This window comes from Rhipicephalus microplus, chromosome 3, assembly GCF_043290135.1.
Source record: "Rhipicephalus microplus isolate Deutch F79 chromosome 3, USDA_Rmic, whole genome shotgun sequence".
NCBI lineage: Eukaryota > Metazoa > Arthropoda > Arachnida > Ixodida > Ixodidae > Rhipicephalus > Rhipicephalus microplus.
Genome location: NC_134702.1, coordinates 85,392,726 through 85,409,655, shown reverse-complemented (window position 1 = coordinate 85,409,655; position 16,930 = coordinate 85,392,726). Strand labels below are relative to the sequence as shown.

The 16,930-nt window shown below is 50.4% G+C and overlaps 44 non-coding genes across 44 annotated transcripts; all 44 read left to right on the top strand.

Annotated features, from left to right (window-relative positions):
• The first annotated feature begins 65 nt into the window (after positions 1-65).
• Positions 66-137, top strand: TRNAE-UUC (transfer RNA glutamic acid (anticodon UUC)). Its single transcript has one exon. It is a non-coding gene; the product is annotated as a tRNA-Glu (tRNA).
• A 172-nt stretch (positions 138-309) lies between these two features.
• On the top strand, positions 310-381 carry TRNAE-UUC (transfer RNA glutamic acid (anticodon UUC)). The gene has a single exon. It is a non-coding gene; the product is annotated as a tRNA-Glu (tRNA).
• A 489-nt stretch (positions 382-870) lies between these two features.
• TRNAE-CUC (transfer RNA glutamic acid (anticodon CUC)) lies at positions 871-942 on the top strand. The gene has a single exon. It is a non-coding gene; the product is annotated as a tRNA-Glu (tRNA).
• Positions 943-1,355: 413 nt separating this feature from the next.
• TRNAQ-CUG (transfer RNA glutamine (anticodon CUG)) lies at positions 1,356-1,427 on the top strand. The gene has a single exon. It is a non-coding gene; the product is annotated as a tRNA-Gln (tRNA).
• A 94-nt stretch (positions 1,428-1,521) lies between these two features.
• On the top strand, positions 1,522-1,593 carry TRNAE-UUC (transfer RNA glutamic acid (anticodon UUC)). Its single transcript has one exon. It is a non-coding gene; the product is annotated as a tRNA-Glu (tRNA).
• A 414-nt stretch (positions 1,594-2,007) lies between these two features.
• On the top strand, positions 2,008-2,079 carry TRNAE-UUC (transfer RNA glutamic acid (anticodon UUC)). Its single transcript has one exon. It is a non-coding gene; the product is annotated as a tRNA-Glu (tRNA).
• Positions 2,080-2,084: 5 nt separating this feature from the next.
• Positions 2,085-2,156, top strand: TRNAQ-UUG (transfer RNA glutamine (anticodon UUG)). Its single transcript has one exon. It is a non-coding gene; the product is annotated as a tRNA-Gln (tRNA).
• Positions 2,157-2,323: 167 nt separating this feature from the next.
• Positions 2,324-2,395, top strand: TRNAE-CUC (transfer RNA glutamic acid (anticodon CUC)). The gene has a single exon. It is a non-coding gene; the product is annotated as a tRNA-Glu (tRNA).
• An 896-nt stretch (positions 2,396-3,291) lies between these two features.
• TRNAQ-UUG (transfer RNA glutamine (anticodon UUG)) lies at positions 3,292-3,363 on the top strand. Its single transcript has one exon. It is a non-coding gene; the product is annotated as a tRNA-Gln (tRNA).
• Positions 3,364-3,941: 578 nt separating this feature from the next.
• Positions 3,942-4,013, top strand: TRNAE-UUC (transfer RNA glutamic acid (anticodon UUC)). The gene has a single exon. It is a non-coding gene; the product is annotated as a tRNA-Glu (tRNA).
• Positions 4,014-4,665: 652 nt separating this feature from the next.
• TRNAE-UUC (transfer RNA glutamic acid (anticodon UUC)) lies at positions 4,666-4,737 on the top strand. Its single transcript has one exon. It is a non-coding gene; the product is annotated as a tRNA-Glu (tRNA).
• Positions 4,738-4,742: 5 nt separating this feature from the next.
• TRNAQ-CUG (transfer RNA glutamine (anticodon CUG)) lies at positions 4,743-4,814 on the top strand. Its single transcript has one exon. It is a non-coding gene; the product is annotated as a tRNA-Gln (tRNA).
• Positions 4,815-5,472: 658 nt separating this feature from the next.
• TRNAQ-UUG (transfer RNA glutamine (anticodon UUG)) lies at positions 5,473-5,544 on the top strand. Its single transcript has one exon. It is a non-coding gene; the product is annotated as a tRNA-Gln (tRNA).
• Positions 5,545-5,878: 334 nt separating this feature from the next.
• Positions 5,879-5,950, top strand: TRNAE-UUC (transfer RNA glutamic acid (anticodon UUC)). Its single transcript has one exon. It is a non-coding gene; the product is annotated as a tRNA-Glu (tRNA).
• Positions 5,951-5,955: 5 nt separating this feature from the next.
• TRNAQ-UUG (transfer RNA glutamine (anticodon UUG)) lies at positions 5,956-6,027 on the top strand. The gene has a single exon. It is a non-coding gene; the product is annotated as a tRNA-Gln (tRNA).
• Positions 6,028-6,363: 336 nt separating this feature from the next.
• On the top strand, positions 6,364-6,435 carry TRNAE-UUC (transfer RNA glutamic acid (anticodon UUC)). The gene has a single exon. It is a non-coding gene; the product is annotated as a tRNA-Glu (tRNA).
• Positions 6,436-6,682: 247 nt separating this feature from the next.
• Positions 6,683-6,754, top strand: TRNAQ-UUG (transfer RNA glutamine (anticodon UUG)). Its single transcript has one exon. It is a non-coding gene; the product is annotated as a tRNA-Gln (tRNA).
• Positions 6,755-6,924: 170 nt separating this feature from the next.
• TRNAQ-CUG (transfer RNA glutamine (anticodon CUG)) lies at positions 6,925-6,996 on the top strand. The gene has a single exon. It is a non-coding gene; the product is annotated as a tRNA-Gln (tRNA).
• Positions 6,997-7,333: 337 nt separating this feature from the next.
• Positions 7,334-7,405, top strand: TRNAE-UUC (transfer RNA glutamic acid (anticodon UUC)). Its single transcript has one exon. It is a non-coding gene; the product is annotated as a tRNA-Glu (tRNA).
• Positions 7,406-7,893: 488 nt separating this feature from the next.
• TRNAQ-CUG (transfer RNA glutamine (anticodon CUG)) lies at positions 7,894-7,965 on the top strand. Its single transcript has one exon. It is a non-coding gene; the product is annotated as a tRNA-Gln (tRNA).
• A 337-nt stretch (positions 7,966-8,302) lies between these two features.
• On the top strand, positions 8,303-8,374 carry TRNAE-UUC (transfer RNA glutamic acid (anticodon UUC)). The gene has a single exon. It is a non-coding gene; the product is annotated as a tRNA-Glu (tRNA).
• Positions 8,375-8,626: 252 nt separating this feature from the next.
• TRNAR-CCG (transfer RNA arginine (anticodon CCG)) lies at positions 8,627-8,698 on the top strand. Its single transcript has one exon. It is a non-coding gene; the product is annotated as a tRNA-Arg (tRNA).
• A 168-nt stretch (positions 8,699-8,866) lies between these two features.
• On the top strand, positions 8,867-8,938 carry TRNAR-CCG (transfer RNA arginine (anticodon CCG)). Its single transcript has one exon. It is a non-coding gene; the product is annotated as a tRNA-Arg (tRNA).
• Positions 8,939-9,518: 580 nt separating this feature from the next.
• On the top strand, positions 9,519-9,590 carry TRNAE-UUC (transfer RNA glutamic acid (anticodon UUC)). Its single transcript has one exon. It is a non-coding gene; the product is annotated as a tRNA-Glu (tRNA).
• A 5-nt stretch (positions 9,591-9,595) lies between these two features.
• On the top strand, positions 9,596-9,667 carry TRNAQ-UUG (transfer RNA glutamine (anticodon UUG)). Its single transcript has one exon. It is a non-coding gene; the product is annotated as a tRNA-Gln (tRNA).
• Positions 9,668-10,002: 335 nt separating this feature from the next.
• TRNAE-UUC (transfer RNA glutamic acid (anticodon UUC)) lies at positions 10,003-10,074 on the top strand. Its single transcript has one exon. It is a non-coding gene; the product is annotated as a tRNA-Glu (tRNA).
• Positions 10,075-10,321: 247 nt separating this feature from the next.
• On the top strand, positions 10,322-10,393 carry TRNAQ-UUG (transfer RNA glutamine (anticodon UUG)). The gene has a single exon. It is a non-coding gene; the product is annotated as a tRNA-Gln (tRNA).
• A 170-nt stretch (positions 10,394-10,563) lies between these two features.
• On the top strand, positions 10,564-10,635 carry TRNAQ-CUG (transfer RNA glutamine (anticodon CUG)). Its single transcript has one exon. It is a non-coding gene; the product is annotated as a tRNA-Gln (tRNA).
• A 337-nt stretch (positions 10,636-10,972) lies between these two features.
• On the top strand, positions 10,973-11,044 carry TRNAE-UUC (transfer RNA glutamic acid (anticodon UUC)). Its single transcript has one exon. It is a non-coding gene; the product is annotated as a tRNA-Glu (tRNA).
• A 488-nt stretch (positions 11,045-11,532) lies between these two features.
• Positions 11,533-11,604, top strand: TRNAQ-CUG (transfer RNA glutamine (anticodon CUG)). Its single transcript has one exon. It is a non-coding gene; the product is annotated as a tRNA-Gln (tRNA).
• Positions 11,605-11,941: 337 nt separating this feature from the next.
• TRNAE-UUC (transfer RNA glutamic acid (anticodon UUC)) lies at positions 11,942-12,013 on the top strand. Its single transcript has one exon. It is a non-coding gene; the product is annotated as a tRNA-Glu (tRNA).
• A 252-nt stretch (positions 12,014-12,265) lies between these two features.
• Positions 12,266-12,337, top strand: TRNAR-CCG (transfer RNA arginine (anticodon CCG)). Its single transcript has one exon. It is a non-coding gene; the product is annotated as a tRNA-Arg (tRNA).
• Positions 12,338-12,505: 168 nt separating this feature from the next.
• On the top strand, positions 12,506-12,577 carry TRNAR-CCG (transfer RNA arginine (anticodon CCG)). Its single transcript has one exon. It is a non-coding gene; the product is annotated as a tRNA-Arg (tRNA).
• A 580-nt stretch (positions 12,578-13,157) lies between these two features.
• TRNAE-UUC (transfer RNA glutamic acid (anticodon UUC)) lies at positions 13,158-13,229 on the top strand. The gene has a single exon. It is a non-coding gene; the product is annotated as a tRNA-Glu (tRNA).
• Positions 13,230-13,476: 247 nt separating this feature from the next.
• Positions 13,477-13,548, top strand: TRNAQ-UUG (transfer RNA glutamine (anticodon UUG)). Its single transcript has one exon. It is a non-coding gene; the product is annotated as a tRNA-Gln (tRNA).
• A 171-nt stretch (positions 13,549-13,719) lies between these two features.
• On the top strand, positions 13,720-13,791 carry TRNAQ-CUG (transfer RNA glutamine (anticodon CUG)). Its single transcript has one exon. It is a non-coding gene; the product is annotated as a tRNA-Gln (tRNA).
• A 414-nt stretch (positions 13,792-14,205) lies between these two features.
• Positions 14,206-14,277, top strand: TRNAQ-UUG (transfer RNA glutamine (anticodon UUG)). The gene has a single exon. It is a non-coding gene; the product is annotated as a tRNA-Gln (tRNA).
• A 334-nt stretch (positions 14,278-14,611) lies between these two features.
• On the top strand, positions 14,612-14,683 carry TRNAE-UUC (transfer RNA glutamic acid (anticodon UUC)). Its single transcript has one exon. It is a non-coding gene; the product is annotated as a tRNA-Glu (tRNA).
• Positions 14,684-14,853: 170 nt separating this feature from the next.
• Positions 14,854-14,925, top strand: TRNAE-UUC (transfer RNA glutamic acid (anticodon UUC)). Its single transcript has one exon. It is a non-coding gene; the product is annotated as a tRNA-Glu (tRNA).
• Positions 14,926-15,096: 171 nt separating this feature from the next.
• TRNAE-UUC (transfer RNA glutamic acid (anticodon UUC)) lies at positions 15,097-15,168 on the top strand. The gene has a single exon. It is a non-coding gene; the product is annotated as a tRNA-Glu (tRNA).
• A 647-nt stretch (positions 15,169-15,815) lies between these two features.
• Positions 15,816-15,887, top strand: TRNAE-UUC (transfer RNA glutamic acid (anticodon UUC)). Its single transcript has one exon. It is a non-coding gene; the product is annotated as a tRNA-Glu (tRNA).
• Positions 15,888-15,892: 5 nt separating this feature from the next.
• On the top strand, positions 15,893-15,964 carry TRNAQ-UUG (transfer RNA glutamine (anticodon UUG)). Its single transcript has one exon. It is a non-coding gene; the product is annotated as a tRNA-Gln (tRNA).
• Positions 15,965-16,135: 171 nt separating this feature from the next.
• On the top strand, positions 16,136-16,207 carry TRNAQ-CUG (transfer RNA glutamine (anticodon CUG)). Its single transcript has one exon. It is a non-coding gene; the product is annotated as a tRNA-Gln (tRNA).
• A 414-nt stretch (positions 16,208-16,621) lies between these two features.
• On the top strand, positions 16,622-16,693 carry TRNAQ-UUG (transfer RNA glutamine (anticodon UUG)). Its single transcript has one exon. It is a non-coding gene; the product is annotated as a tRNA-Gln (tRNA).
• Positions 16,694-16,930: the final 237 nt, after the last annotated feature.

The window sequence follows — 16,930 nt, the reverse complement described above, 5'->3', positions numbered from 1 at the left end:
AGCTGGCAACGACGAAACTGTCATAGAATAGACCGCGGTGCCGATGCTCGCTGCCTTGAGCGATCTCCGGCGTGGTCTAGTGGCTAGGAGATCTGGCTTTCACCCAGAAGGCACGGGTTCGATTCCCGGCGTCGGAAAGTGCGTTCTCATGGTGTAACGGTTAGCACTCTGGACTCTGAATCCAGCGATCTCAGTTCAATTATCGGTGAGAACTTGCTTTTTTATATTTGCTATTGCAGCAAAAGCTGGCAACGACGAAACTGTCAACGAATAGACATCGGTACCAGCGCTCGTTTCCTTGTCGCCCTCTCCGGCATGATCTAGTGGCTAGGAGATCTGGCTTTCACCCAGAAGGCCCGGGTTCGATTCCCGGCGTCGGAATGTGCGGTCTCATGGTGTAATGGTTAGCACTCTGCAATCTGCATCCAGCGATCCGAGTTCAAATCTCGTTGAGACCTTGCTTTTTATTTTTGCTAATGCAGCAAAGCTGGCAACGTCGAAACTGTCCGCGAACAGACACCGGTACTAGCGCTCATTCCCTTGGCGCCATCTCTGGCATGTCTAGTGGCTAGGATATCTGGCTTTCACCAAGAAGGCCCGGGTTTCATTCCCGGTGTTGGAAAGTGCGGTCTCATGGTGTAACAGCTAGCACTCTGGACTCTGAACCCAGGGAACCGAGTTCAAATCTCGGTGAGACCTTGCTTTTTATTTTTGCTAATTCAACAAAAGCTGGCAACGGCGAAACTGTCCGCGAATAGACACCGATACCAGCGCTCGTTCTCTTCTCGTCATCTTCGGCGTGGTCTAGTGGCTAGGATATCTGGCTTTCATCAAGAAGGCCTGGGTTTGATTCCCGGCGTCGGAAAGTGCGGTCTCATGGTGTAACGAGTAGCACTCTGGACTCTCAATCCAGCGATCCGAGTTCAATCCTCGGTGAGACCTTGCTTTTTATTTTTGCTAATGCAGCAAAAGCTGGCAATGACGAAACTTTCAACGAATAGACCGTGGTACCGATTCTCGCTGCCTTGCGCCATCTTCGGTGTGGTCTAGTGGCTAGGATATCTGGCTTTCAGCAACAAGGCCTGGGTTTGATTTCCGGCGTCTAAATGTGTGGTCTCATGGTGTAATTGTTAGCACTCCGGACTCTGAATCCCGCGATCCGAGTTTAAATCTTGGTGAGAACTTGCTTTTTATTTTTGCTAATGCAGCAATCGCTGGCAACGACGACGCTGTCCGCGAATAGACATCGGTACTAGCGCTCGTTCTCTTGTCGCCATCTCCGGCGTGGTCTAGTGGCTAGGATATCTGGCTTTCACCAAGAAGGCCCGAGTTTCATTCCCGGTGTTGGAAAGTGCGGTCTCATGGTGTAACGGTTAGCACTCTGGACTCTGAATCCAGCGATCCGAGTTCAAATCTCGGTGAGACCTTGCTTTTTATTTTTCCTAATGCAGCAAAAGCTGGCAAAGACGAAACTGTCCGCGAAAACACACCGGTACCAGCACTCATTCCCATGCCGCAATCTCCGACGTGGTCTAGTGGCTAGAATATCTGGCTTTCACCCAGAAGGCCCGGGTTCAATTCCCGGCGTCGGAAAGTGTGGTCTATTTGTGTAATGGTTAGCACTCTGCAATCTGAATCCAGCGATCTGAGTTTAAATCTCGGTGAGACCTTGCTTTTTATTTTTGCTAATGCAGCGAAAGCTGGCAATGACGAAACTGTCCACAATTAGACGCCGGTACCAGCGCTCGTTCTCTTGCCGTCATCTCCGGCGTGGTCTAGTGGCTAGGATATCTGGCTTTCACCAAGAAAGCCCGGGTTTTATTCCCGGCGTCGGAAAGTGTGGTCTATTGGTGTAACGGTTAGCACTCTGGACTCTGAATCCGGCGATCCGAGTTCAAATCTCGGTGAGACCTTGCTTTTTATTTTTCCTAATGCTGCAAAAGCTGGCAAAGACGAAACTGTCCGCGAAAACACACCGGTACCAGCACTCATTCCCATGCCGCGATCTCTGGCGTGTTCTAGTGGCTACGATATCTGGCTTTCACCCAGAAGGCCCGGGTTCGATTCCCGGCGTCGGAAAGTGCGGTCTCAAGGTGTAATGGTTAGCACTCTGGACTTTGAATCCAGCGATCCGAGTTCAAATCTCGGTGAGACCTCTTTTTGTTTTTGCTAATGCAGCAAAAGCTGGCGATGACGAAACTGTCCACGAATAGACACCGGTACCAGCGCTTGTTCTCTTGTCGTCATCTTCGGCGTGGTCTAGTGGCTAGGATATCTGGCTTTCACCCAGAAGGCCCGGGTTATTCCCGTCATCGGAAAGTGCGGTCTAATGGTGTAACGGAAAGCACTCTGGACTCTCAATCCAGCGATCCGAGTTCAATCCTCGGTGGGACCTTGCTTTTTATTTTTGCTAATGCAGGAAAAGCTGGCAACGACGAAACTGTCAACAAATAGACCGCGGTACCGATTCTCGCTGCCTTGTGCCATCTTCAGCGTGGTCTAGTGGCTAGGATATCTGGCTTTCAGCAAGAAGGCCTGGGTTTGATTCCCGGCGTCGGAAAGTCTGGTCTATTGGTGTAACGGTTAGCACTCTGGACTCTGAATCCTGCGATCCGGGTTCAAATCACTGTGAGACCTTGCTTTTTATTTTTGCTAATGTAGCAAAGGCTGGCAATGATGAAACTGTCCGCGAATAGACACTGGTACCAGCGCTCGGTCTGTTGTCGCCATCTCCGGCAAGGTCTAGTGGCTAGGATATCTGGATTTTACTAAGAAGGCCCGGCTTTGAGTCCCGGCGTCGGAAAGTGTGGTCTCATGGTGTAATGGTTAGCACTCTGGACTTTGAATCCAGCGATTCAAGTTCAAATCTCGGTGACACCTTGCTTTTTACTTTTTCTAATGCAGCAAAAGCTGGAAACGACGAAACTGTCAGCGAATAGACCGCGGTACCGATGCTCACTGCATAGAGCCATGTCCGGCGTTTTCTAGAGGCTAGGATATCTGGCTTTCACAAAGAAGGCCCGGCTTCGATTCCCGGCGTCGGAAAGTGTGGTCTCATGATGTAATGGTTAGCACTCTGGACTCTGAATCCGGCCATCCGAGTTCAAACCTCGGTGAGACCTTGCTTTTTATTTTTGCTAATGCAGCAAAAGCTGGCAACGACAAAACTGTCAGTGAATAGACTGCGGTACCAATGCTCGCTGCCTTGAGCCATCTCCGACGTGGTCTAGTGGCTAGGATATCTGGCCTTCACAAAGAGGCCCGGGTTCGATTCTCGGCGTCGGAAAGTGCGGTCTCATGGTGTAATGGTTAGCACTCTGGACTTTGAATCCCGCGATCCGAGTTTAAATCTTGGTGAGACCTTGCTTTTTTTTTTGCTAATGCAGCAATCGCTGTCAACGACGACGCTGTCCGCGAATAGACATCGGTACCAGCTCTCGTTTTCTTGTCAAACTCTCCGGCATGGTCTAGAGGCTAGGATATCTGGCTGCCACCCAGGAAGCCCGGGTTCGATTTTCGGCGTCGGAAAGTGTGGTCTCCTGGATTAACGGTTAGCACTCTGGAGTCTAAATACAGCGATTCGGGTTCAAATCTCGGTGAGACCTTGCTTTTTATTTTTGCTAAAGCAGCAAAAGCTGGCAACGACGACGCTGTCCACGAATAGACCGCGGTACCGATACCCGCTCCCTCGAGCCATCTTTGGCGTGGTCTAGTGGCTAGAATATCTGGCTTTCACCCAGAAGGCCCGGGTTCAATTCCCCGCGTCGGAAAGTGTGGTCTATTGGTGTAATGGTTAGCACTCTGCAATCTGCATCCAGCGATCTGAGTTCAAATCTCGGTGAGACCTTGCCTTTTATTTTTGCTAATGCAGCGAAAGCTGGAAACGACGAAACTGTCCAAGATTAGACACCGGTACCAGCGCTCGTTCTCTTGCCGTCATCTCCGGCGTGGTCTAGTGGCTAGGATGTCTGGCTTTCACCCAGAAAGCCCGGGTGCGATTCCCGGCGTCGGAAAGTGCGGTCTCATGGTGTAACGGTTAGCACTCTGGACTCTGAATCCTGCGATCAGGGTTCAAATCACTTTGAGACCTCGCTATTTATTTTTGCTAATGTAGCAAAGGCTGGCAATGACGAAACTGTCCGCGAATAGACACCGGTACCAGCGCTCGGTCTCTTGTCGCCATCTCCAGCAAGGTCTAGTGGCTAGGATATCTGGCATTCACTAAGAAGGCCCGGCTTCGATTCCCGGCGTCGGAAAGTGTGTTCTCATGGTGTAATGGTTAGCACTCTGGACTTTGAATCCAGCGATCCAAGTTCAAATCTCGGTGACACCTTGCTTTTTACTTTTGCTAATGCAGCAAAACCTGGCAACGACGAAACTGTCAACGAATAGACCGCGGTACCGATGCTCACTGCATTGAGCCATGTCCGGCGTGGTCCAGTGGCTAGGATATCTGGCTTTCACAAAGAAGGCCCCGGTTCGATTCTCGGCGTCGGAAAGTGCTGTCTCATGGTGAATGGTTAGCACTCTGGACTTTTAGTCCAGCGATCTGAGATCAAATCTCGGTGAGACCTTGCTTTTTATTTTTGCTAATGCAGCAAAGCTGGCAACGACGAAACTGTCCGCGAACAAACACTGGTACTAGCGCTCATTCACATGTTGCGATCTTGCGTGGTCTAGTGGCTAGGATATCTGGCTTTCACCCAGAAGGCCCGGGTTTGATTCCCGGCGTCGGAAAGTGCGGTCTCATGGTGTAATGATTAGCACTCTGGACTCTGAATCCAGCGATCCGAGTTCAAATCTCGGCGAGACCTTGCTTTTTATTTTCCTAATGCTGCAAAAGCTGGCAACGATGAAACTGTCCGCGAAAACACACCGGTACCAGCGCTCGTTTTCTTGTCGCTATCTCCGGCATGGTCTAGTGGCTAGGATATCTGGCTGTCACCCAGGAAGCCTGGGTTCGATTTCCGGCGTCGGAAAGTGCGGTCTCATGGATTAATGCTTAGCACTCTGGACTTTGAATCCAGCGATCTGAGTTCAAATCTCGGTGAGACCTTGCTTTCTTATTTTCGCTAATGCAGCAAAAGTTGGCAACGACGACGCTGTCCGCGAGTAGACATCGGTACCAGCGCTCGTTTTCTTGTCGCTATCTCCGGCATGGTCTAGTGGCTAGGATATCTGGCTGTCACCCAGGAAGCCTGGGTTCGATTTCCGGCATCCGAAAGAGCGGTATCATGGATTGATGGTTAGCACTCTGGACTCTGAATCCAGCGATCCTAGTTCAATTCTCGGTGAGACCTTGCTTTCTTATTTTCGCTAATGCAGCAAAAGTTGGCAACGACGACGCTGTCCGCGAGTAGACATCGGTACCAGCGCTCGTTCTGTTCCCGTCATCTCCGGCGTGGTCTAGTGGCTAGGATATCTGGCTTTCACAAAGAAGGCCCGGTTTCGATTCTCGGCGTCGGAAAGTGCGGTCTCATGGTGTAATGGTTAGCACTCTGGACTTTGAATCCAGCGATCTGAGTTCAAATCTCGGTGAGACCTTGCTTTTTATTTTTGCTAATGCACCAAAGCTGACAACGACGAAACTGTCCACGAACAGACACCGGTACCAGCGCTCATTCCCTTGGCGCCATCTTGCATTGTCTTGTGGCTAGGATATCTGGCTTTCACCAAGAAGGCCCGGGTTTCATTCCCTGTGTTGTAAAGTGCGTTCTCATGGTGTAACAGCTAGCACTCTGGACTCTGAATCCAGGGAACCGAGTTCAAATCTCGGTGAGACCTTGCTTTTTATTTTTGCTAATGCTAAAAAAGCTGGCAACGGCGAAACTGTTCGCGAATAGACACCGGTATTAGCGCTCGTTCTCTTGTCGCCATCTCTGGCGTGGTCTAGTGGCTAGGATATCTGGCTTTCACCCAGAAGGCCCGGGTTCGATTCCCGGCGTCGAAAAGTGCGGTCTCATGGTGTAATGGTTAGCACTCTGGACTTTGAATCCAGCGATCCAAGTTCAAATCTCAGTGAGACCTTGCTTTTTATTTTTGCTAATGCAGCAAAAGCTGGCAACGACGAAACTGTCAGCGAATAGACCGCGGTACCGATGCTCGCTGCCTTGAGCGATCTCCGGCGTAGTCTAGTGGCTAGGATATCTGGCTTTCACAAAGAAGGCCCGGGTTCGATCTCCGGCGTCGGAATGTGTGGTCTATAGGTGTAATGGTTAGCACTGTGCACTCTGCATCCAGTGATCTGAGTTCAAATTTCGGTGAGACCTTGCTTTTTATTTTTGCTAATGCAGCGTAAGCTGGCAACGACGAAACTGTCCACGAATAGACACCATTACCAGCGCTCGTTCTGTTGCCGTCAGCTCTGGCGTGGTCTAGTGGCTAGGATATCTGGCTTTCACCCAGAAGGCCCGGGTTCAATTCCCGGCGTCGGAAAGTGAGGTCTCATGGTGTAACGGTTAGCACTCTGGACTCTGAATCCAGCGATACGAGTTCAAATCTTGGTGAGCCCTTGCTTTTTATTTTTGCTAATGCAGCAAAAGCGCGCAACGACGAAAATCTCAACGAGTAGACCGCGGTACCGATACTCGCTGCCTTGAGCTATCTCTGGCGTGGTCTAGTGGCTAGAATATCTGACTTTCACAATAAAGGCCCGGGTTCGATTCTCGGCGTCGAAAAGGGCGGTCTCATGGTGTAATGGTTAGCACTCTGGACTTTGAATCCAGCGATCTGAGTTCAAATCTCGGTGAGACCTTGCTTTTTATTTTTGCTAATGCAGCAAAGCTGGCAACGACGAAACTGTCCGCGAACAGACACCGGTACTAGCGCTCATTCCCTTGGCGCCATCTCTGGCATGGTCTAGTGGCTAGGATATCTGGCTTTCACCAGAAAGGCCCGGGTTTCATTCCCCGTGTTGGAAAGTGCGGTCTCATGGTGTAACGGTTAGCACTCTGAACTCTGAATCCAGCGATCCGAGTTCAAATCTCGGTGAGACCTTGCTTTTTATTTTTCCTAATGCAGCAGAAGCTGGCAACGACCAAACTGTCCGCGAAAACACACCGGTACCAGCACTCATTCCCATGTCGCGATCTCTGGCGTGGTCTAGTGGCTAGGATATCTGGCTTTCACCAACATGGCCCAGGTTTCATTCCCGGTGTTGGAAAGTGCGGTCTCATGGTGTAACAGCTAGCACTCTGGACTCCGAATCCAGGGAACTGAGTTCAAATCTGGGTGAGACCTTGCTTTTTATTTTTGGTAATGCAGCAAAAGCTGGCAACGGCGAAACTGTCCACGAATAGACACCGGTACCAGCGCTCGTTCTGTTGCCGTCATCTCCGGCGTGGTCTAGTGGCTAGGATATCTGGCTTTCACCCAGAAGGCCCGGGTTCAATTTCCGGCGTCGGAAAGTGCGGTCTCATGGTGTAACGGTTAGCACTCTGGACACTGAATCCAGCGATACGAGTTCAAATATCGGTGAGACCTTGCTTTTTATTTTTGCTAATGCAGCAAAAGCTGGCAACTACGAAACTGTCAACGAATACACTGCGGTACCGATGCTCGCTCCCTCGAGCCATCTCCGGCGTGGTCTAGTGGCTAGGATATCTGGCTTTCACAAAAAAGGCCCGGGTTCAATTCTCGGCGTCGGAAAGTGCGGTCTCATGGTGTAATGGTTAGCACTCAGGACTTTGAATCCAGTGACCTGAGTTCAAATCTAGGTGAGACCTTGCTTTTTATTTTTGCTAATGCAGCAAAGCTGGCAACGACGAAACTGTCAACGAATAGACCGCGGTACCGATGCGCGCTGCCTTGTGCCATCTTTGGCGTGGTCTAGTGGCTAGGATATCTGGCTTTCACCAAGAAGGCCCGGGTTCAATTCCTAGCGTCGGAATGTGCGGTCTCATGGTGTAATGGTTAGCATTCTGGACTCTGAATCCAGCAATCCAAGTTCAAATCTTGGTGAGACCTTGCTTTTTTATTTTTGCTAATGCAGCAAAAGTTGGCAACGACGACGCTGTCCGCGAATAGACATCGGTACCAGCGCTCGTTTTCTTGTCGTCATTTCCGGCATGGTTTAGTGGCTAGGAAATCTGGCTGTCACCCAGGAAGCCCGGGTTCGATTTTCGGCGTCGGAAAGTGCGGTCTCATGGATTAACGGTTAGCACTCTGGAGTCTAAATACAGCGATTCGGGTTCAAATCTCGGTGAGACCTTGCTTTTTATTTATCCTAATGCAGCAAAAGCTGGCAACGACGACGCTGTCTACGAATAGACCGCGGTACCGATGCTCGCTCCCTCGAGCCATCTCCGGAGTGGTCTAGTGGCTAGGACATCTGGCTTTCACCCATAAGTCCCGGGTTCGATCCCTGGCGTCGGAAAGTGTGGTCTATTGGTGTAATGGTTAGAACTCTGCACTCTGCATCCAGTGATCTGAGTTCAAATTTTGGTGAGACCTTGCTTTTTATTTTTGCTAATGCTGCGAAAGCTGGCAACGACCAAACTGTCCGCGAAACCAAACACACCGGTACCAGCACTCATTCCCATGTCACGATCTCTGGCGTGGTCTAGTGGCTAGGATATCTGGCTTTCACCAACAAGGCCCGGGTTTCATTCCCGGTGTTGGAAAGTCCGGTCTCATGGTGTAACAGTTAGCACTCTGGACTCCGAATCCAGGGAACCGAGTTCAAATCTCGGTGAGACCATGCTTTTTATTTTTGCTAATGCAGCAAAGCTGGCAACGACGAAACTGTCCGCGAACAGACACCGGTACTAGGGCTCATTCCCTTGGCGCCATCTTGCGTTGTCTAGTGGCTAGGATATCTGGCTTTCACCAACAAGGCCCGGGTTTCATTCCCGGTGTTGGAAAGTCCGGTCTCATGGTGTAACAGTTAGCACTCTGGACTCCGAATCCAGGGAACCGAGTTCAAATCTCGGTGAGACCTTGCTTTTTTATTTTTCCTAATGCAGCAAAAGTTGGAAACGACGAAACTGTCCGCGAAAACACACCGGTACTAGCACTCTTTCCCATGTCGCGATCTCTGGCGTGGTCTAGTGGCTAGGATATCTGGCTTTCACCAAGAACACCCGGGTTTCATTCCCGGTGTTGGAAAGTGCGGTCTCATGGTGTAATGGTAGGCACTCTGGACTCTGAATCCAGCGATCCGAGTTCAAATCTTGGTTAGACCTTGCTTTTTATTTTTGCTAATGCAGCAAAAGCTGGCAACGACGACGCTGTCCACGAATAGACATCGGTACCAGCGCTCGTTTTCTTGTCGCCATCTCCGGCATGGTCTAGTGGCTAGGATATCTGGCTGTCACCCAGGAAGCCTGGGCTCGATTTTCGGCGTCGGAAAGTGCGGTCTCAAGGATTATAGGTTAGCACTCTGGAGTCTAAATACAGCGAATCGGGTTCGAATCTCGGTGAGACCTTGCTTTTTATGTTTCCTAATGCAGCAAAAGCTGGCAACGACGACGCTGTCTACGAATACACCGCGGTACCGATGTTCGCTCCCTCGAGCCATCTCCGGCGTGGTCTAGTGGCTAGGATATCTGGCTTTCACCCAGAAGGCCCGGGATCGATTCCCGGCGTCGAAAAGTGCGGTCTCATGGTGTAATGGTTAGCACTCTGGACTTTGAATCCAGCGATCCAAGTTCAAATCTCAGTGAGACCTTGCTTTTTATTTTTGCTAATGCAGCAAAAGCTGGCAACGACGAAACTGTCAGCGAATAGACCGCGGTACCGATGCTCGCTGCCTTGAGCGATCTCCGGCGTAGTCTAGTGGCTAGGATATCTGGCTTTCACAAAGAAGGCCCGGGTTCGATCTCCGGCGTCGGAAAGTGTGGTCTATAGGTGTAATGGTTAGCACTCTGCACTCTGCATCCAGTGATCTGAGTTCAAAATCGGTGAGACCTTGCTTTTTATTTTTGCTAATGCAGCGTAAGCTGGCAACGACGAAACTGTCCATGAATAGACACCATTACCAGCGCTCGTTCTGTTGCCGTCAGCTCTGGCGTGGTCTAGTGGCTAGGATATCTGGCTTTCACCCAGAAGGCCCGGGTTCAATTCCTGGCGTCGGAAAGTGAGGTCTCATGGTGTAACGGTTAGCACTCTGGACTCTGAATCCAGCGATACGAGTTCAAATCTTGGTGAGCCCTTGCTTTTTATTTTTGCTAATGCAGCAAAAGCGCGCAACGACGAAAATCTCAACGAGTAGACCGCGGTACCGATACTCGCTGCCTTGAGCTATCTCTGGCGTGGTCTAGTGGCTAGAATATCTGACTTTCACAATAAAGGCCCGGGTTCGATTCTCGGCGTCGAAAAGGGCGGTCTCATGGTGTAATGGTTAGCACTCTGGACTTTGAATCCAGCGATCTGAGTTCAAATCTCGGTGAGACCTTGCTTTTTATTTTTGCTAATGCAGCAAAGCTGGCAACGACGAAACTGTCCGCGAACAGACACCGGTACTAGCGCTCATTCCCTTGGCGCCATCTCTGGCATGGTCTAGTGGCTAGGATATCTGGCTTTCACCAGAAAGGCCCGGGTTTCATTCCCCGTGTTGGAAAGTGCGGTCTCATGGTGTAACGGTTAGCACTCTGAACTCTGAATCCAGCGATCCGAGTTCAAATCTCGGTGAGACCTTGCTTTTTATTTTTCCTAATGCAGCAGAAGCTGGCAACGACCAAACTGTCCGCGAAAACACACCGGTACCAGCACTCATTCCCATGTCGCGATCTCTGGCGTGGTCTAGTGGCTAGGATATCTGGCTTTCACCAACATGGCCCAGGTTTCATTCCCGGTGTTGGAAAGTGCGGTCTCATGGTGTAACAGCTAGCACTCTGGACTCCGAATCCAAAGAACTGAGTTCAAATCTGGGTGAGACCTTGCTTTTTATTTTTGGTAATGCAGCAAAAGCTGGCAACGGCGAAACTGTCCACGAATAGACACCGGTACCAGCGCTCGTTCTGTTGCCGTCATCTCCGGCGTGGTCTAGTGGCTAGGATATCTGGCTTTCACCCAGAAGGCCCGGGTTCAATTTCCGGCGTCGGAAAGTGCGGTCTCATGGTGTAACGGTTAGCACTCTGGACACTGAATCCAGCGATACGAGTTCAAATATCGGTGAGACCTTGCTTTTTATTTTTGCTAATGCAGCAAAAGCTGCCAACTACGAAACTGTCAACGAATACACTGCGGTACCGATGCTCGCTCCCTCGAGCCATCTCCGGCGTGGTCTAGTGGCTAGGATATCTGGCTTTCACAAAAAAGGCCCGGGTTCAATTCTCGGCGTCGGAAAGTGCGGTCTCATGGTGTAATGGTTAGCACTCAGGACTTTGAATCCAGTGACCTGAGTTCAAATCTAGGTGAGACCTTGCTTTTTATTTTTGCTAATGCAGCAAAGCTGGCAACGACGAAACTGTCAACGAATAGACCGCGGTACCGATGCGCGCTGCCTTGTGCCATCTTTGGCGTGGTCTAGTGGCTAGGATATCTGGCTTTCACCAAGAAGGCCCGGGTTCAATTCCTAGCGTCGGAATGTGCGGTCTCATGGTGTAATGGTTAGCATTCTGGACTCTGAATCCAGCAATCCAAGTTCAAATCTTGGTGAGACCTTGCTTTTTTATTTTTGCTAATGCAGCAAAAGTTGGCAACGACGACGCTGTCCGCGAATAGACATCGGTACCAGCGCTCGTTTTCTTGTCGTCATCTCCGGCATGGTTTAGTGGCTAGGAAATCTGGCTGTCACCCAGGAAGCCCGGGTTCGATTTTCGGCGTCGGAAAGTGCGGTCTCATGGATTAACGGTTAGCACTCTGGAGTCTAAATACAGCGATTCGGGTTCAAATCTCGGTGAGACCTTGCTTTTTATTTATCCTAATGCAGCAAAAGCTGGCAACGACGACGCTGTCTACGAATAGACCGCGGTACCGATGCTCGCTCCCTCGAGCCATCTCCGGAGTGGTCTAGTGGCTAGGACATCTGGCTTTCACCCATAAGTCCCGGGTTCGATCCCTGGCGTCGGAAAGTGTGGTCTATTGGTGTAATGGTTAGAACTCTGCACTCTGCATCCAGTGATCTGAGTTCAAATTTTGGTGAGACCTTGCTTTTTATTTTTGCTAATGCTGCGAAAGCTGGCAACGACCAAACTGTCCACGAAACCAAACACACCGGTACCAGCACTCATTCCCATGTCACGATCTCTGGCGTGGTCTAGTGGCTAGGATATCTGGCTTTCACCAACAAGGCCCGGGTTTCATTCCCGGTGTTGGAAAGTCAGGTCTCATGGTGTAACAGTTAGCACTCTGGACTCCGAATCCAGGGAACCGAGTTCAAATCTCGGTGAGACCATGCTTTTTATTTTTGCTAATGCAGCAAAGCTGGCAACGACGAAACTGTCCGCGAACAGACACCGGTACTAGGGCTCATTCCCTTGGCGCCATCTTGCGTTGTCTAGTGGCTAGGATATCTGGCTTTCACCAACAAGGCCCGGGTTTCATTCCCGGTGTTGGAAAGTCCGGTCTCATGGTGTAACAGTTAGCACTCTGGACTCCGAATCCAGGGAACCGAGTTCAAATCTCGGTGAGACCTTGCTTTTTTATTTTTCCTAATGCAGCAAAAGTTGGAAACGACGAAACTGTCCGCGAAAACACACCGGTACTAGCACTCTTTCCCATGTCGCGATCTCTGGCGTGGTCTAGTGGCTAGGATATCTGGCTTTCACCAAGAACACCCGGGTTTCATTCCCGGTGTTGGAAAGTGCGGTCTCATGGTGTAATGGTAGGCACTCTGGACTCTGAATCCAGCGATCCGAGTTCAAATCTTGGTTAGACCTTGCTTTTTGTTTTTGCTAATGCAGCAAAAGCTGGCAACGACGACGCTGTCCACGAATAGACATCGGTACCAGCGCTCGTTTTCTTGTCGCCATCTCCGGCATGGTCTAGTGGCTAGGATATCTGGCTGTCACCCAGGAAGCCTGGGCTCGATTTTCGGCGTCGGAAAGTGCGGTCTCAAGGATTATAGGTTAGCACTCTGGAGTCTAAATACAGCGAATCGGGTTCGAATCTCGGTGAGACCTTGCTTTTTATGTTTCCTAATGCAGCAAAAGCTGGCAACGACGACGCTGTCTACGAATACACCGCGGTACCGATGTTCGCTCCCTCGAGCCATCTCCGGCGTGGTCTAGTGGCTAGGATATCTGACTTTCACCCAGAAGGCCCGGGATCGATTCCCGGCGTCAGAAAGTGCGGTCTCATGGTGTAACGGTTAGCACTCTGGACTCTGAATCCAGCGATCTTAGTTCATATCTTGGTGAGACCTTGCTTTTTATTTTTGCTAATGCAGCAAAAGCGGGCAACGACGAAACTCTCAACGAATAGACCGCGGTACCGATACTCGCTGCCTTGAGCCATCTCCGGCGTGGTCTAGTGGCTAGGATATCTGGCTTTCACAAAGAAGGCCCGGGTTCGATTCTCGGCGTCGGAAAGTGCGGTCTCATGGTGTAATGGTTAGCACTCTGGACTTTGAATCCAGCGATCTGAGTTGAAATCTCGGTGAGACCATGCTTTTTATTTTTGCTAATGCAGCAAAAGCTGGCAACGACGAAACTGTCCGCCAACAGACACCGGTATTAGCGCTCATTCTCTTGGCGCCATCTCTGGCATGGTCTAGTGGCTAGGATATCTGGCTTTCACCAAGAAGGCCCGGGTTTCATTCCTTGTGTTGAAAAGTGCGGTCTCATGGTGTAACGGTTAGCACTCTGGACTCTGAATCCAGCGATCCGAGTTCAAATCTCGGTGAGACCTTGCTTTTATTTTTCCTAATGCAGCAAAAGCTGGAAACGACGAAACTGTCCGCGAAAACACACCGGTACTAGCACTCATTCCCATGTCGCGATCTCTGGCGTGGTCTAGTGGCTAGAATATCTGGCTTTCACCAACAAGGCCCGGGTTTCATTCCCGGTGTTGGAAAGTCCGGTCTCATGGTGTAATGGTTAGCACTGTGGACTCTGAATCCAGTGATACGAGTTCAAATCTTCGTGAGACCTTGCTTTTTTATTTTTGCTAATGCAGCAAAAGCTGGCAACGACGGCGCTGTCCACGAATAGACATCGGTACACGCGCTCGTTTTTTTGTCGCCATCTCCGGCATGGTCTAGTGGCAAGGATATCTGGCTGTCACCCAGGATGCCTGGGTTCGATTTTCGGCGTCGGAAAGTGCGGTCTCAGGGTGTAATGGTTAGCACTCTGGACTTTGAATCCAGCGATCTGAGTTCAAATCTCGGTGAGACCTTGCTTTTTATTTTTGCTAATGCACCAAAGCTGACAACGACGAAACTGTCCACGAACAGACACCGGTACTAGCGCTCATTCCCTTGGCGCCATCTTGCATTGTCTTGTGGCTAGGATATCTGGCTTTCACCAAGAAGGCCCGGGTTTCATTCCCTGTGTTGTAAAGTGCGTTCTCATGGTGTAACAGCTAGCACTCTGGACTCTGAATCCAGGGAACCGAGTTCAAATCTCGGTGAGACCTTGCTTTTTATTTTTGCTAATGCTAAAAAAGCTGGCAACGGCGAAACTGTTCGCGAATAGACACCGGTACTAGCGCTCGTTCTCTTGTCGCCATCTCTGGCGTGGTCTAGTGGCTAGGATATCTGGCTTTCACCCAGAAGGCCCGGGTTCGATTCCCGGCGTCGAAAAGTGCGGTCTCATGGTGTAATGGTTAGCACTCTGGATTTTGAATCCAGCGATCCTAGTTCAAATCTCACTGAGACCTTGCTTTTTATTTTTGCTAATGCAGCAAAAGCTGGCAACGACGAAACTGTCAGCGAATAGACCGCGGTACCGATGCTCGCTGCCTTGAGCGATCTCCGGCGTAGTCTAGTGGCTAGGATATCTGGCTTTCACAAAGAAGGCCCGGGTTCGATCCCCGGCGTCGGAAAGTGTGGTCTATAGGTGTAATGGTTAGCACTCTGCACTCTGCATCCAGTGATCTGAGTTCAAATTTCGGTGAGACCTTGCTTTTTATTTTTGCTAATGCAGCGTAAGCTGGCTACGACGAAACTGTCCACGAATAGACACCATTACCAGCGCTCGTTCTGTTGCCGTCAGCTCTGGCGTGGTCTAGTGGCTAGGATATCTGGCTTTCACCCAGAAGGCCCGGGTTCAATTCCCGGCGTCGGAAAGTGAGGTCTCATGGTGTAACGGTTAGAACTCTGGACTCTGAATCCAGCGATACGAGTTCAAATCTTGGTGAGCCCTTGCTTTTTATTTTTGCTAATGCAGCAAAAGCGCGCAACGACGAAAATCTCAACGAGTAGACCGTGGTACCGATACTCGCTGCCTTGAGCTATCTCTGGCGTGGTCTAGTGGCTAGAATATCTGACTTTCACAATAAAGGCCCGGGTTCGATTCTCGGCGTCGAAAAGGGCGGTCTCATGGTGTAATGGTTAGCACTCTGGATCCAGCGATCTGAGTTCAAATCTCGGTGAGACCTTGCTTTTTATTTTTGCTAATGCAGCAAAAGCTGGCAACGACGACGCTGTCCACGAATAGACATCGGTACCAGCGCTCGTTTTCTTGTCGCCATCTCCGGAGGGTCTAGTGGCTAGGATATCTGGCTGTCACCCAGGAAGCCTGGGCTCGATTTTCGGCGTCGGAAAGTGCGGTCTCAAGGATTATAGGTTAGCACTCTGGAGTCTAAATACAGCGAATCGGGTTCGAATCTCGGTGAGACCTTGCTTTTTATGTTTCCTAATGCAGCAAAAGCTGGCAACGACGACGCTGTCTACGAATACACCGCGGTACCGATGTTCGCTCCCTCGAGCCATCTCCGGCGTGGTCTAGTGGCTAGGATATCTGGCTTTCACCCAGAAGGCCCGGGATCGATTCCCGGCGTCAGAAAGTGCGGTCTCATGGTGTAATGGTTAGCACTCTGGACTTTGAATCCAGCGATCTGAGTTGAAATCTCGGTGAGACCATGCTTTTTATTTTTGCTAATGCAGCAAAAGCTGGCAACGACGAAACTGTCCGCCAACAGACACCGGTATTAGCGCTCATTCTCTTGGCGCCATCTCTGGCATGGTCTAGTGGCTAGGATATCTGGCTTTCACCAAGAAGGCCCGGGTTTCATTCCTTGTGTTGAAAAGTGCGGTCTCATGGTGTAACGGTTAGCACTCTGGACTCTGAATCCAGCGATCCAAGTTCAAATCTCGGTGAGACCTTGCTTTTATTTTTCCTAATGCAGCAAAAGCTGGAAACGACGAAACTGTCCGCGAAAACACACCGGTACTAGCACTCATTCCCATGTCGCGATCTCTGGCGTGGTCTAGTGGCTAGAATATCTGGCTTTCACCAACAAGGCCCGGGTTTCATTCCCGGTGTTGGAAAGTCCGGTCTCATGGTGTAATGGTTAGCACTGTGGACTCTGAATCCAGTGATACGAGTTCAAATCTTGGTGAGACCTTGCTTTTTTATTTTTGCTAATGCAGCAAAAGCTGGCAACGACGGCGCTGTCCACGAATAGACATCGGTACACGCGCTCGTTTTTTTGTCGCCATCTCCGGCATGGTCTAGTGGCAAGGATATCTGGCTGTCACCCAGGATGCCTGGGTTCGATTTTCGGCGTCGGAAAGTGCGGTCTCATGGTGTAATGGTTAGCACTCTGGACTTTGAATCCAGCGATCTGAGTTCAAATCTCGGTGAGACCTTGCTTTTTATTTTTGCTAATGCACCAAAGCTGACAACGACGAAACTGTCCACGAACAGACACCGGTACTAGCGCTCATTCCCTTGGCGCCATCTTGCATTGTCTTGTGGCTAGGATATCTGGCTTTCACCAAGAAGGCCCGGGTTTCATTCCCTGTGTTGTAAAGTGCGTTCTCATGGTGTAACAGCTAGCACTCTGGACTTTGAATCCAGCGATTTGAGCTGAAGTCTCGGTGAGA